The sequence below is a fragment of the Neophocaena asiaeorientalis genome, unplaced genomic scaffold (genome assembly GCF_003031525.2).
Source record: "Neophocaena asiaeorientalis asiaeorientalis breed wild unplaced genomic scaffold, Neophocaena_asiaeorientalis_V1.1 scaffold267, whole genome shotgun sequence".
NCBI classification, from domain to species: Eukaryota; Metazoa; Chordata; class Mammalia; order Artiodactyla; family Phocoenidae; genus Neophocaena; species Neophocaena asiaeorientalis.
Genome location: NW_020173204.1, coordinates 1,451,779 through 1,465,158, shown reverse-complemented (window position 1 = coordinate 1,465,158; position 13,380 = coordinate 1,451,779). Strand labels below are relative to the sequence as shown.

General features: G+C 40.4%; 1 long non-coding RNA gene across 1 annotated transcript in view; it reads right to left on the bottom strand.

Moving 5' to 3' along the window:
- The window catches only part of LOC112399669 (uncharacterized), a 241,145-nt gene that overhangs the window by 207,945 nt on the left and 19,820 nt on the right, over positions 1 to 13,380 (bottom strand). The window lies entirely within an intron of this gene.

Here is a 13,380-nt window from a genome sequence, read left to right as displayed (position 1 = left end):
CTAAATATTTTGTTTCTTGTCAGTAAAAGCTTCCCTCCACTAGAGCAGTATTATAAGTAACTAATATTTGCTAATAATTTTATAAGTTTGGAAGTGCTTTCAAATTCCTTTTAATCCGTACAAAAGCCATGTGAGGTGTGAACTGCAACTATCTCCTTGATGAGAAAAGAAGCTCAAAAAGCAAAACGGCTTGTCCTAGAACACCAGAGTTTTCAGTATCAGATTTCATTTGTGTTTCTCACTGCATGCTGCCTATAATTACATTGCTGAGGAATATGCGATGCTCAGGAAGAAGCAAATCAAGGTAGTTAGTCACTAATAGCATATCGTTTCCTTGAAACAGGTATTCCTGATATTTAATTCCCATAAAACTGTCATCACACGCAAAATATGACCAATAGGTAAACAGGGAAAATAATTACACCGACTTCAATCCATATGACAAATGTATGTCTAGAGAGCAGAAGAAACATGTTTAAAAGAAATGGGGAAATGCCCGTAGATAAACCAAATTATGCAACTGCATTCAGAAATAAAGGCCCTTATGGCTATTTCTGTTTCCAGATATTGAAAAAAAAAAAAGTGGAAGTGCATTTTCATGATTTACTTTTAAATAAGATTGACACAAATGTGATGACTTGGGGACTTAGGGTAAAAATCATACCTAGGAAAAATGATAAATACGTTTATAGAATATCCTACACAAAAGAATTATAAGGAAACCACGGAATTTCTGATGTTTCTTTGTCATCAGCAAGAAAGTGGTAGGTGCCGTGGCTATGGTATCACCACACATAGCAGAGCATGCATAAAATGAGCACACTTTTTTTAAACTTTTTATTTTGTATTGATGTATAGTTGATTAACAATGTTGTGTTAGTTTCAGGTGTACAGCAAAGTGATTCAGTTATACATACACATGCATCTATTCTTTTCCAAGTTCTTTTCCCATTTAGGTTGTTACATACTATTGAGCAGAGTTCCCAGTGCTCTACAGTAGGTCCTTGTTAGTTACCCATATTAAATCCAGCGGTGTGTACATGTCAATCCCAAACTCCCTAACTATCCCTCGCCCCCGACCCTTCCCCTCTGGTAACCATAAGTTCGTTCTAAAAGAGCATAGTTTTAAAGAAGATTTCAACTGTGTTTACTTTAAATATTCTAAATATTAGAATACTAAGCTCTTCAAGGAGTTTTAAAAAATCCTGGCAAAGCTACACGGAAGGCATGGAAAGAATACCGTACCGCTGAAAAAAAAAAAGCAAATTAAACGAGTCACTTTAGCCTTGACCTAAACTCAATGACAGGTCTGATATTCTGAATCTGTCTGGGAAAACTATATTCCACAACTGCTTGAAAAAGCTATGGGGCATCGTGATTTATAATAGCAGTTCTGAACAAATAAAAACCCCACGTTTTTACACTTGAGCAAAATTGGGCTTGGACAACAGGGAACCTGAAACTCATTTGGATTCACGCCATGTTTCAAAAACACATCCCTAGGACCTCTTAGCATCCATCGCGGCCCTAACTGATGGGCCGGACCAAGTACTCCAAGCAGAGCTACACGTTGACCAGACTCTGCATGTTTAAAATCTCAGGGGCTGCATACTTGTACAGGCTAGCTTTTCTTTTTTTTTTTCGTTACGCGGGCCTCTCACTGTTGTGGCCTCTCCCGTTGCGGAGCACAAGCTCAGCGGCCATGGCTCACGGGCCCAGCCGCTCCGCGGCGTGTAGGATCTTCCCCGGGCCGAGGCACGAACCCGTGTCCCCTGCATCGGCAGGCGGACCCCCAACCACTGCGCCACCAGGGAAGCCCTATCTTTTCTTCTTCCAGTAGGACACCTGAAGGAGGCCGGGAGGCAGAGAATGACTGTAATCCAAGTTGGAGATCATAAAAGTATGAATTAAAGTTTCGCTGCCCATCTGTGACATTACTTTTGAACTCACTCTGTTACTAAACTGATCACATATGGGTTTTCCCCAGTAGTCCAAATGTAATTCAGGAACAACAGCCATCAATTAACATTCATGCCTTGTACACAGATAAGAGAATGGAGCTCATTTTTACTTTGTACCAGGAAGAGATGAAAATCTGCAGGCACTGAATTTCAGGAGCTTTAAAGTGTGTATCTTTTTCATATTCTCTGAATTATACTACAGGACGTCTGAGACCCCCAGAGCTCAGCCTCCAATATCCTCTGAGACTGAAGCAGGTGTTGAATAGGGAAAATGCTCTCTAATAGCTTGGTCAACTGCACCATTCTATTCTTATTCTTTTCTTGGTTCATAATATCTATTTATTCCTGAAAGACTCAGGCACAAATTGAGCTACATCGCTGTAAAAAATGAGAGAAAGAAAAGAACAGCCAGCTTCTGTCCCTTTACCAGGAGGGGTTACAACAGAACTTAATAGGAACACGACTGGATCGGGGCAGACAGGCTGATAAAAGGAGGTCTGATCCTCCATAGGCAGAGGCTTTTAAGCCCCACGTGGCACAGAAGGATATCAAAGTTTCCAGGCTGGATTCAGGAAATCCAGTTAACATTACCGTTTAGCCTGAACACATGGTTTGAATACAATAGATGGTTTTTATTTTTGTGTTATAAAGTCGTATATGGTATTTTGGGATCTGACCCAACTATTCAGAAAATTTTTAACTTTTCCCATAAAAGTAAACTGACAGGGACTTTTCATTATCAATACTTTTCTAAAATGGATTAAACATTTCGTTCCCTAAATTATGCTGCATAGGTAATGTTTCTTTCATCTTTTTTCTTTATTATCACAAAACCTGTATAATTTTATCATCATACCAGAGCAGAAGTTACTATTTCATGAAGATATAAGCTATCATGGTGATTTCAGCCTGAGCCTTGGAGAATTCTATGTACAAACAGATTTTTTATAATAAAAGTGATTTTATAGTAAAAATGATTCTGATAATGAGTACGATATAATATTGATATCCAAAAGTCTTTGTTCCAAAGATTCTGCTCTTCTGAACTCCTCAGAAATCCTCAAGCTAAAGTTGTGTAGATGCATTATTTGTATGTTTTAGTAACCAGATAATCTATGACTTTCCTACACAGGCAGAGGAAATGGGAATTATATAATCAGTTACCAAATTGGGCAAGTGATAACAAGCCTATACAGACCTATCAAAAGTGGTCTACTCCTTCTGCAAAGGAACATTTCCTTCTAATCAGACGAAGGCCTGGACCCCTCACATCCCTGTTCTTTGGCAGACTGACCTAGAGCAGCAGCAGGACTGTGATACACTCTGGCTGACAGAATGTTTCCCCAGCCTGGGAAGTTCCACTGGGCAGATCTACGGAGAATGTGCAGGTCACCACACTTCACGTACTGACGCTTAATGGAATTTGGGTGGGTTTTTTTCATGTGAGAATTACTATGACGTTTTATTTTAGTGTTTTACGTTCACTCCAACTTGAATCTGTACAGATTTTAAACAAGAAAATACACCATGTACACTTTATTTCATGTTATCTGCTATATAGTTTTATTTTAACTTGGGGACTCACTCCCTTTATTCTATACATATTGTTTTCTTTGAAAAAATATATCATTTTCTAAGAACATCTCATATTTGCTGCCTTCATGGACTTTGTCCTGTCATTATTTCTACTTAAATTGCTCATCCCCAATCTTTACCCATTATAAGTCTTCCAAGAACCCATTCATCTGCTAATTCCTCAATGATTACCCCAGACAGACAGAATCTCCCTCTACTCTGGACTCTTAGAGCCACACTTGCAGCGTGTGTTACTTCTTGTGTCTATTTAGAGACTTATTCTCAAGATAATTATAGTACACAGGGTAAGAGGAAGAAGAGGGGTGATAATATATTCTCTCATCACCAGTAGGCGCTCAACGCACACCTACTAAATAAGTGTCCTGGCAATTAAGAGCAAGTCTACGTGTTCGTATATTTTTCTTATTAAATGCCATTTATTAACAATTGTAAATTTTTTCAGGAAAAATTCTAACAATGGCAACTCTTTTACGAATTTATTGTAAGCCCCAAAGTGGTATTTTGTCTTTAAAATCACTATTAAACATCCAAAGTTCTGTTAAAACTATGAGTACCAGAAACTACTGGCCAACATATGAAAATAAAAGGAAAGAATGCCATGACAAAGAGGAGGAATCAGACAGACTAGGACACCAAAGGAAATCTACAACATCACAGGAAATGACACCTTGAATCTACCGCTCTCAAGCAAGGAGTGAATATTACAACCGTATCAAAGTAACTGATGTAGGCAAAATGAAAGGGAAACTAGTAGAAAAAACATTCACACAAAACTGGATTGACTCTCAATGGCGTTCATAAATGGTTTCATAACTTACAAACCATAATGGTGCACCTATACCCTCCACCAAACACAACATGGCAGGTTTAAAGTAAAAAAAGACAGTTCAGTTATACAAAAATACAAAAATACACAATACAGGAGCCAGGTCACACAGCACAGAGTGAGCTAGATGGCTAACACTGTCGAGAAAAATCCTGCAGGGGAGAAATTGATTTGAATTCTTCCGGATAACAACCAAGTCAAAAGTCAGTCTAACCACAATTTTCTTTCTGAGACAGACCTATTCTGCTGACACCAAGTTGCGCTGTGCAGACATCATTAATGAGCAATCTATTCAGATAAAATTATTTGCTCTTTCAGGATATCCTTATTTAGGACTAATCCAAGATGAGTTTTTGTTTACCATAAATTTTGCCCTTCTGTGATTTCAAACTTATTTCAGGCATGTGGCTGCATAGAATAATTATAAAGGGCTTTATCTTAGAGCAAGTTAAAACCAGATTTTTATAGACCAGTATTTTGACTTCCTCTCCATTTTTAGTGGGTTTTCTTTCTTTTAATTTGCCTCTTCCCAAACCCACACCCGGCAGTACAAAGGCTGGAAATTCCCCTCCATGTCGACGCAAAAATTTTATTCAGGGGCTTGCCTGGTGGCGCAGTGGTTAAGATTCCGCCTGCCAATGCAGGGGGCATGGGTTCGAGCCCTGGTCTGGGAAGATCCCACACACCACGGAGCGGCTAAGCCCGTGTGCCACAACTACCGAGCCTGCATACCGCAACTACTGAAGCTCACGTGCCTAGAGCCCGTGCTCCACAATAAGAGAAGCCACCGCAATGAGAAGCCCGCACACCGCAACGAAGAGTAGCCCCCGTTTGCCGCAACTAGAGAAAGCCCTCGCACAGAAACGAAGACCCAACACAGCAAAAATTAATTAATTAATAAACTCCTACCCCCGACATCTTCTTAAAAAAAAATAATAAAATAAAATAAAATGGCTCTCTGTAGAATTTAGCAGTTAAAACAAAAACAAAAACTGTAAACCAGGCAGATTTCTCACTTTAGGCTCTGTAGACCACCAGTTATTTTGTTCCATTTTATGATTATACACATTTGGGTTAGGTATCAATGGCAATAAAATCTTGCATTTTACAGGTCCTTCCAGGAGAATGTGGACTACGGTTGTAAATACTTATTTATAGAACACAGTGCCTAAAGGAAATTTTCCCCCGGTCCCCAGTACACACTAAATAAACTTTACATTAAAGCCCTAGGGTCAAAAGTGGGGAAAGAAATAGCCTTTCTTGAGTTGTTACAGGTGCTAGGCCTGGAATCTTGGGTGCTTCGTGTCGGTTTCAGCACTTGACCCTCTAAGCCCAGAAGGAATCGGTCATGGTCATTGTATAGAGGCCTGGAGATTGATTTTCCCAAGTCATCCAGCTAGTCACTGACACCATTGAGTCTGATGGCTCCAAAGTCTACGTGCTTTCCACCACAAAAATGCATCTATTTATCAAAGTGGAGGATGAAAAAAGATAAGCTTTGGGTACAAAAAGGCAAGAGCAGGTTTCCTTTGCAAAATTTATTTTGGCTTAAAAGCCCACATATCTTCCCAGATCTAAATCAAATACCTCCTGACCATCCTCTTCCCTTTTTTGAGTCACTAACCAGAAGTGATCTCTCCCTCCTAACACTCTGCAAATATGTTTTCATCTGACAAATCATTACTACATCAAACTCACGGGACGGCGCTCAACACCAGGGTGTCCCTTTTTACACTCACACCTATTTCTTAGTTTAACGGTCAGAATGTCAACTGATCAAATGTCCAGGCGAGTCCTCCTGGCCAGAGCTCGGCGGGAATAAGACCCTGGGGTTACTGGTAATTTCTCTGCGTCCTAATTACTGTCTTGAGTCCTCTTTCTCCCTCCAGAAAGAAATGGAATTTGGAAGCGTTTGCTCAAAATAATAAGAATAATGATTCCATAAATCTCATAAGTACTTACATTTCTGTGCTTCTCAGTTTGTGCCAGAGTTCATCATCTGTACATATGCAAAGTGCCAGAGAGCTCTGTGGAGCCCGAGAACTCAGGGAGCCCAGGGTCCACACCACGGGGAGGGCCCAGGGCGGGTAGCAGGGTCAGAGCAGGAACCAAGGCACAGAGAGTCTGGACAGACGGGGCCTCAAACAGCCCTGCAGTTTCTCTGTGTGACCAGGGACAGGTAGGAAGCGGATGTATTGGATATATATCAGAAATGACCTGGATGGTGAAGACCAGGGTGATGACAGCTCTCCTCAGCAGACAAGTGAGCAAAGATTGAGCGTCAGCTCTATTGTCCCCAGTGCCTCACCAAAGCCCTGTCCCTAAGTTCCCAGAACATACACTCAATCCTTGGATGAAAGGAAAGAGGATTCTCCAATCTGACTGAATGTGTCTGCTCGGGAAAAGGAACTGGCTCAAAGTATACACAGAAAAATTAAAACCCACATTGCATATATTGAGTTATAAATGCTTTATACGAACTAACTCAAGCCTCAGAAAAAGCTACTGATATTATTTTTATTGCTAATTTGTACACGTGTAAACAGAGACATTTTACAGAATAGGAAACAAGGTTGAATAACTTGCCTAAAGTCACACAGCAAATAAGTGGCAAAGTTAGGATTTGACTCAGGCTGAGTCACTATTTATTATTAGCATCACCAATAACATAAACTACATAACTGTCACCTTTTGCAAGTATTAATTCATAGTGCTGTTTACCAAACATTGACAATAAATTCCTAGTTCATAAAACGTAAAAAAAAACTATAGTAATAAGTAACGTCATAGAAACGTTAAAAAAATTGGCTGATGAGGTCCATTTCCCCCTAAGTAAATTAAACTAATTAGAAGCATATTCACGTATCATGTAGCATTCACTAGAAAAATCAGCAGCCAGTAAAAATGTGTATTATTGATATATTCAGTAGTATTTTGTAATAACTACAATCCATTAGTTTTACTTTCTTAATGAACATAAAAAGAAAGTATTAGTAATATACCAATCTTTATTACAACCTCTCAACCCATCCACATAAGACTATATTTAAAGATATGGTTTTATTTTCTTCCAGGACAAGAAAGTGATGTTCTTTATTTAAAGCTTTATTTTTCAGATCAAGATAATTTAGCTCTTGTCATTGACCATCTCTCTTTTAGAAAGAAAAGGAAGAAGTAAGATCCAGCTTTAGAAAGCCCTGATCATTTGGTTTCAAATTTACACTAGAGAAACTACCTACATCTAAATGGAAATGTGCAATTGTTTTCTGAATCGTTGGTATCTTTAGCAAAATTAGAGCTAACCAGCATGAAAACTCTGCTACTCAAAACCACAGCTAACACAAACCTGAAGTATGTTTCTTTGTCACCAACTTGAGTCAGAATTGCCTTAATTGCATTAGAATCTGAAATTTCGATTAACCTTATATATTTTTTAACTATCACTTCCCATTTTCTCTTCCCTAACCTTTCCATAGTTAACGATGCACAAGAATCCTGTTCCTTACACAAACTAAGATATAAATATGCAAGAATCCCATTAAAAACCAATTGGTTGGGGGCTTCCCTGGTGGCGCAGTGGTTGAGAATCTGCCTGTCAATGCAGGGGACACGGGTTCGAGTCCTGGTCTGGGAGGATCCCACATGCCACGGAGCAACTAGGCCCGTGAGCCACAACTACTGAGCCTGCGCATCTGGAGCCTGTGCTCCGCAACAAGAGAGGCCGCGATAGTGAGAGGCCCGCGCACCGCGATGAAGAGTGGCCCCCGCTCGCCGCAACTAGAGAAAGCCCTCGCACAGAGACGAAGACGCAACACAGCAAAAATTAATTAATTAATTAATAAACTCCTACCCCCAATATCTTCTTTAAAACAAACAAAAAAACAATTGGTTGAGCTTCCCTGGTGGCGCAGTGGTTGAGAGTCCGCCTGCTGATGCAGGGGACACGGGTTCGCGCCCCGGTCCGGGAAGATCCCACATGCCGCGGAGCAGCTGACCCGTGAACCATGGCCGCTGAGCCTGCGCGTCCGGAGCCTGTGCTCCGCAACGGGAGAGGCCACAGCAGTGAGAGGCCCGCGTACCGCAAAAACAAACAAACAAACAAAACCAATTTGTTGAGGTGTGGATTTGGTCATTATTTAAGTCATATGCCTTATATTGAGTGGGATGGATACCCCATCTCAGTAACTATAACCCAGCCCTCTATTACGGGGCCTTGATTTCCTGATGAATAGAAGAAGTAAAGCTCTCCTAGGAGGGAAGAAAAGAGTACAAGAAGGAGAAAGCTAGCTAATAAAAAACCAGCTACAAGCTAATAAAAAGACTGATGAAACTATTATACAAATGGAATATTGAAGGTTTGCAAAATACATTTTAAAAACTATTCAATCATCACAAAATAAAACAAAGAGAAAATATATTAAGCTCTTAAATACATAGGACTTTTCCAAAATGGTGCAATAGTCGTAATTAAAAGAAACAAATTAATAAATTGAATATAGACATTTTACGTGTTATTTTCATGATAGTAGTGGAGAAAAATAATAATCATAATGGGTAAAATGAGAAATCTGTTGACCTTATGAAAACGAAGGCTGGCATTTTTAAAGTTACATGTTCTTTTTCCTATTTTAATTTAACACTTGGAAAATGCTCACCACGTGTGAGGTTTTTGCAGGGTTTTGCGATAATACTAATCCTTAAGGAGCTCACAGTCTTGCTTAATAAGCAGTCCTTTTTTTTCTTCTCCAGAATAATACCAATAAGAATTTATTTTTAGAATTAACTAACCAAATATCAAAAAGGTTACCTTTTGTTCATAAGTCCATAAAGGATTTCAGCTTACCGTCTTTGTATTTCCACCAATAATCCTCTGAAATGAACTTCTTTTGAAGGCATGCTATTCTACTTCTAGTTTCTATTTTGTAACTATCCCCAAGACAAACAAATATTATCTGAATTTAAAAGGTGTTGATTGACATAAACACTGCCATTAACACTGGTCAACAGAATTAGGGAAACTGAGTTGGGTGCATTTCTCAACTTTATAATTTTCTGTTGTTTGATTTGATATCATGTGTATATATTACCTGTGTAATTTAAAAAGAAGTATTTTATGGAGGAAAAACAAAAAGAATCTGTTGGTGTAGGCACCACCAACCTTCACACTTTTCAGCTGTGTTCAGAATCACCTTACCATGGATGGAATCCGGGTAAGCTGCTTTGCCACTAGCTTTGACAGTGGAAGAATACAATAGATTTTGAAAATAGTGAGCTCCCCGTAGCTTGCAACAAGAGTTTTGCTGGTTGGCACCTTCAACATGGTGGACAAGCTCTGGTTTCTCTGACCACTCACTACATGCAGAAACTGATCTAACAACTTTATACTAATGAACTCATTTTATGTTGAGTTTCTATGTATGATATACAGTTAAGGGGGTTTTCTGTTTGGGGGGTTTGTTTGCTTGTCTTCTGTCTCAATCATTTTCCTGTTCATTGTTGTTCATGTGTCACTGAATTCACATTTTGTGTCTCAGAATGATTCTCACCAAAAAAGGATTTTGCCCATATACGTTCCAGACATCTTATTATTTTTTTTTTTTTGCGGTACGTGGACCTCTCACTGTTGTGGCCTCTCCCGTTGTGGAGCACAGGCTCCGGACACGCAGGCTCAGCAGCCATGGCTCACGGGCCCAGCCGCTCCGCGGCATGTGAGATCTTCCCGGACCGGGGCACGAACCCCTGTCCCCTGCATCGGCAGGCGGACCCCCAACCACTGCGCCACCAGGGAAGCCCCAGACATCTTTGATTTTTCTCACCACTTTCAATTTTTTAAAAAAATTATTGCTCCCACTTTTTTTTGTTGTTGTTGTCATCATATCTATGTTCTTACTAGCACTTAATTCACTATAGTAAATCCCTTTCTGCTTAAAATAGACAGACTGGTGTCTGTTCACCAACCCAAAGCAAAATTTCTCTCACTCTGCTTTTTATTCTTTCTACATCTTGGCTTTAGAGTTTTTCCGAGTTCCTCTCAGCCCTCTCACTCTTCCAGTACATTCTATCTCAGCCTTAGAAAAATAATAGAGTGTAAAATACAGAGTGCCCTGCTCTTGTGGTCAAATAACGAGTTCAAACTTCGGGCTTCTGCTCATAAGCTACCCAACCCTGAGGGCTCTCATTCAAGTTCTAACTCAAGAAAGAGATTTACAGCATTTGCCTTGGACCAGGGATGCAGCGACCAGGACCCCAGACCCAGGTCAGGGGATGCAGATGTGCCGTAGGTTGCATCCCCTGTCTGTGGATGCATTCCGCTGCGCCGGGCAGGGGACAAGCAACGCTTGCATATCAAAGGTGAAAAGGGGACACATGAATAAAGAGAAAGAGTGGTGACTCCTTCAGCATAAGGGCAGGGATTAGCACCTGTAGCATCTCCTAAGAGAAGTGCTGGATTCCACACCTTCAACAGTGACGATGGGGCCAAGACTCCTAACCCTGAAGCAGCCACAACTCACTGCAAAGTCCAATCAGATGGCCTGTATCTCAGGAAGGAAGTAGAACAGAAAAACCCAGCAACATAGTCAAGCAAATACAAGCAACAGTCTCCTTGACTATTTCCAGAAGGAAAGTCTAAGGATGCAAATAGAACAACAAAAGCCTTCCAAATAAAGAATTCCACAAGCCACCATTACCTAGTTGTAGCAATTCTTGATCCCAGAATCCTGATTAATCCTTTTATTCACTCAGAATAGATGAATTAGAGAATTAGTACCAGGTATAATATATGCCAGGCTGAAGACATTGAGTGAATAACACAGAGTGTCCATCTTCCCCAAGTTTCCATTCCCATGAGGAACAGCAACCATAAACAGGGAAGGAAGAAAATAATAATTTCCCATAAATGCTAAAAATATACCAGGTAAAGAAACAGGGGGTGGGTTAAGTAGGTTGGTCAAGCAAAATGCTTTTGTAAACATCTGAACAGAGATTGGAATGTGTGGAAGAACAGATCGTCCAAAGGTCTGAGGGAAGAGTGGTCCGTGTTTGGGGGTGGAAATGAGCTTAGTACGTTCGAAAAAAACAGAAGAAGGCAATTGGGGTTGAAGTGCAGAGAGAGAGGGAGAGAGTGGTAGGACGAGGGACCCTAGAGAAGTAGTTTCCAATCTAGGTGAATGTTGGCACCTCCCAGGAGCCGTCAAATGCCAAGTATCCAGCTCAGGTAGGATTCTTCAACTTTACAGGCAATTCTCAACGTGCGGTCAAGATTGAGAACCTAGAGCTTTCCTGCCCAAAAAGGATTTTCGTCCAAGTGTGATGGGAAGTCAGAGGAAGTTGTTTTTGTTTTGTTTATTCTGTTCTTTTAATGGTGGGGTGTCGTTATCTAATTTATATTTGTAAACAAACAAACAAAAACAATGTTATTTGCAGGAGGGATGGTAGATTGTATGAACAGATCAAAACAGTGCCTGTGTGGAAGCAGAGATGCCCGTGAGTGGGCCACTGTGGCCGCACTGGGGGATAAAGGAGCACCAAAAAGTGGGAGAAGTACTTGTATTTGGAAGGTTTTATTAAGAGCCAATAGGATTTGCTGATGTAGGTTTGAGGAAAGAAAATCCAGGATGAATCCCAGGTTTCTAGTCTGAGCAACTGGAGGAAGGTGGCGTCACAGAATCAGGTTTCAGGATCTTCCAAACTTTGAGCTAGATGAATTCTGAGCCTGAGACCAAACAAAAAATGTTTCCAACTCATCATGCTTCAAACGCAATGCTTAAGCATACGTAGACACAATTCACACTGCTTTTCCTCCCTCTGCCTGCCGGTTAAGGTCCTGAGACCCAGAGCAGATGTGGTATTTCTCTCTGTGATCAGTACCCTTGTACGACAAAGAAGATTTGCACGTTTCTTAGGTTTTTTGTAGGGAAGGGCTGGAATTTGCTGCAGGTAATGTCAGAGAGATTCTGAACTGTGTGTATTACATTTTCTGGAGCAGAGAATTTGGGCTGAGAGGGTGGCCTCGTGGTAAACTATTTTTTGATAATCTCTGCCTATGGCATCATCCCGATAGGTCCTCTTGTGTAAATCTTGTTGGAGGCCAACTCATGGGCTATCTCTACAACTTTGGTTTTGCTTTCTTGGTAAGATGGAGACTTTATTGAGGAGATAAAGTAACATATCAAATGAACAAGGAAGCAGAATTCCTCAACAAAGAGACTTTAAGTGGATGATTTTCTAATGTTAGTTAATCTCCCTTCAGGCAGATATCTGTGATATGGAGAAAGGTATTTATTTGGCATACGTTGCTTAAGAGCAATGAGTCACACTACAGAAATAAGTGCTAAAGTCTCTACCAGAGAACGTACATAGGCATGTAAGTAGTAGCTAGCCCCAAACTAGGGGCTCACACAATGCAATTAATTAATACTACAGTGGGTAAATAAATGGTAGAACAGTGTGTTACACACCAATGAAAAAGAAAAAACTATGATTCCATGCAACAATGTAAATGACTATCACAGACATGGTGTTGGGGGAAAAGAAAAAAAAAAGCCAGACATAAAAGGATACAAACTATGTTTTCATTTACATAAAGTTCAAGAAGAGGCAAGCTATTCTACAGTGATAGAGGTCACATTGGGGCTTATTTTTGAAGGGGATGGAAAATGGCTAAGTACAGCTGTTGGAAATGTTCTATACCTTGCTCTAGGTGGTGGTAACATGGAAGCATTTCTATATGTAAAAATCCATCAAGTTATACACCTAATATTTGTGCACTTACACTATAAACACAAGATGTACTTAAATATCCTCTATAGAAATATATAGATAGCACCTGGGTAATCACTTGCTTATGTTCATGCAGGCAGCCCCAGAAAACCTGGGGACGTGGACCGCACATCAGATGCGCAGGCCTGGGCACGGCGTTTGCTCCAGCATATGAGGTCAGACCAAAAACAAATGCACCCGGTGTGCTGCACCACCCTTCACACAAGACTGTTATCA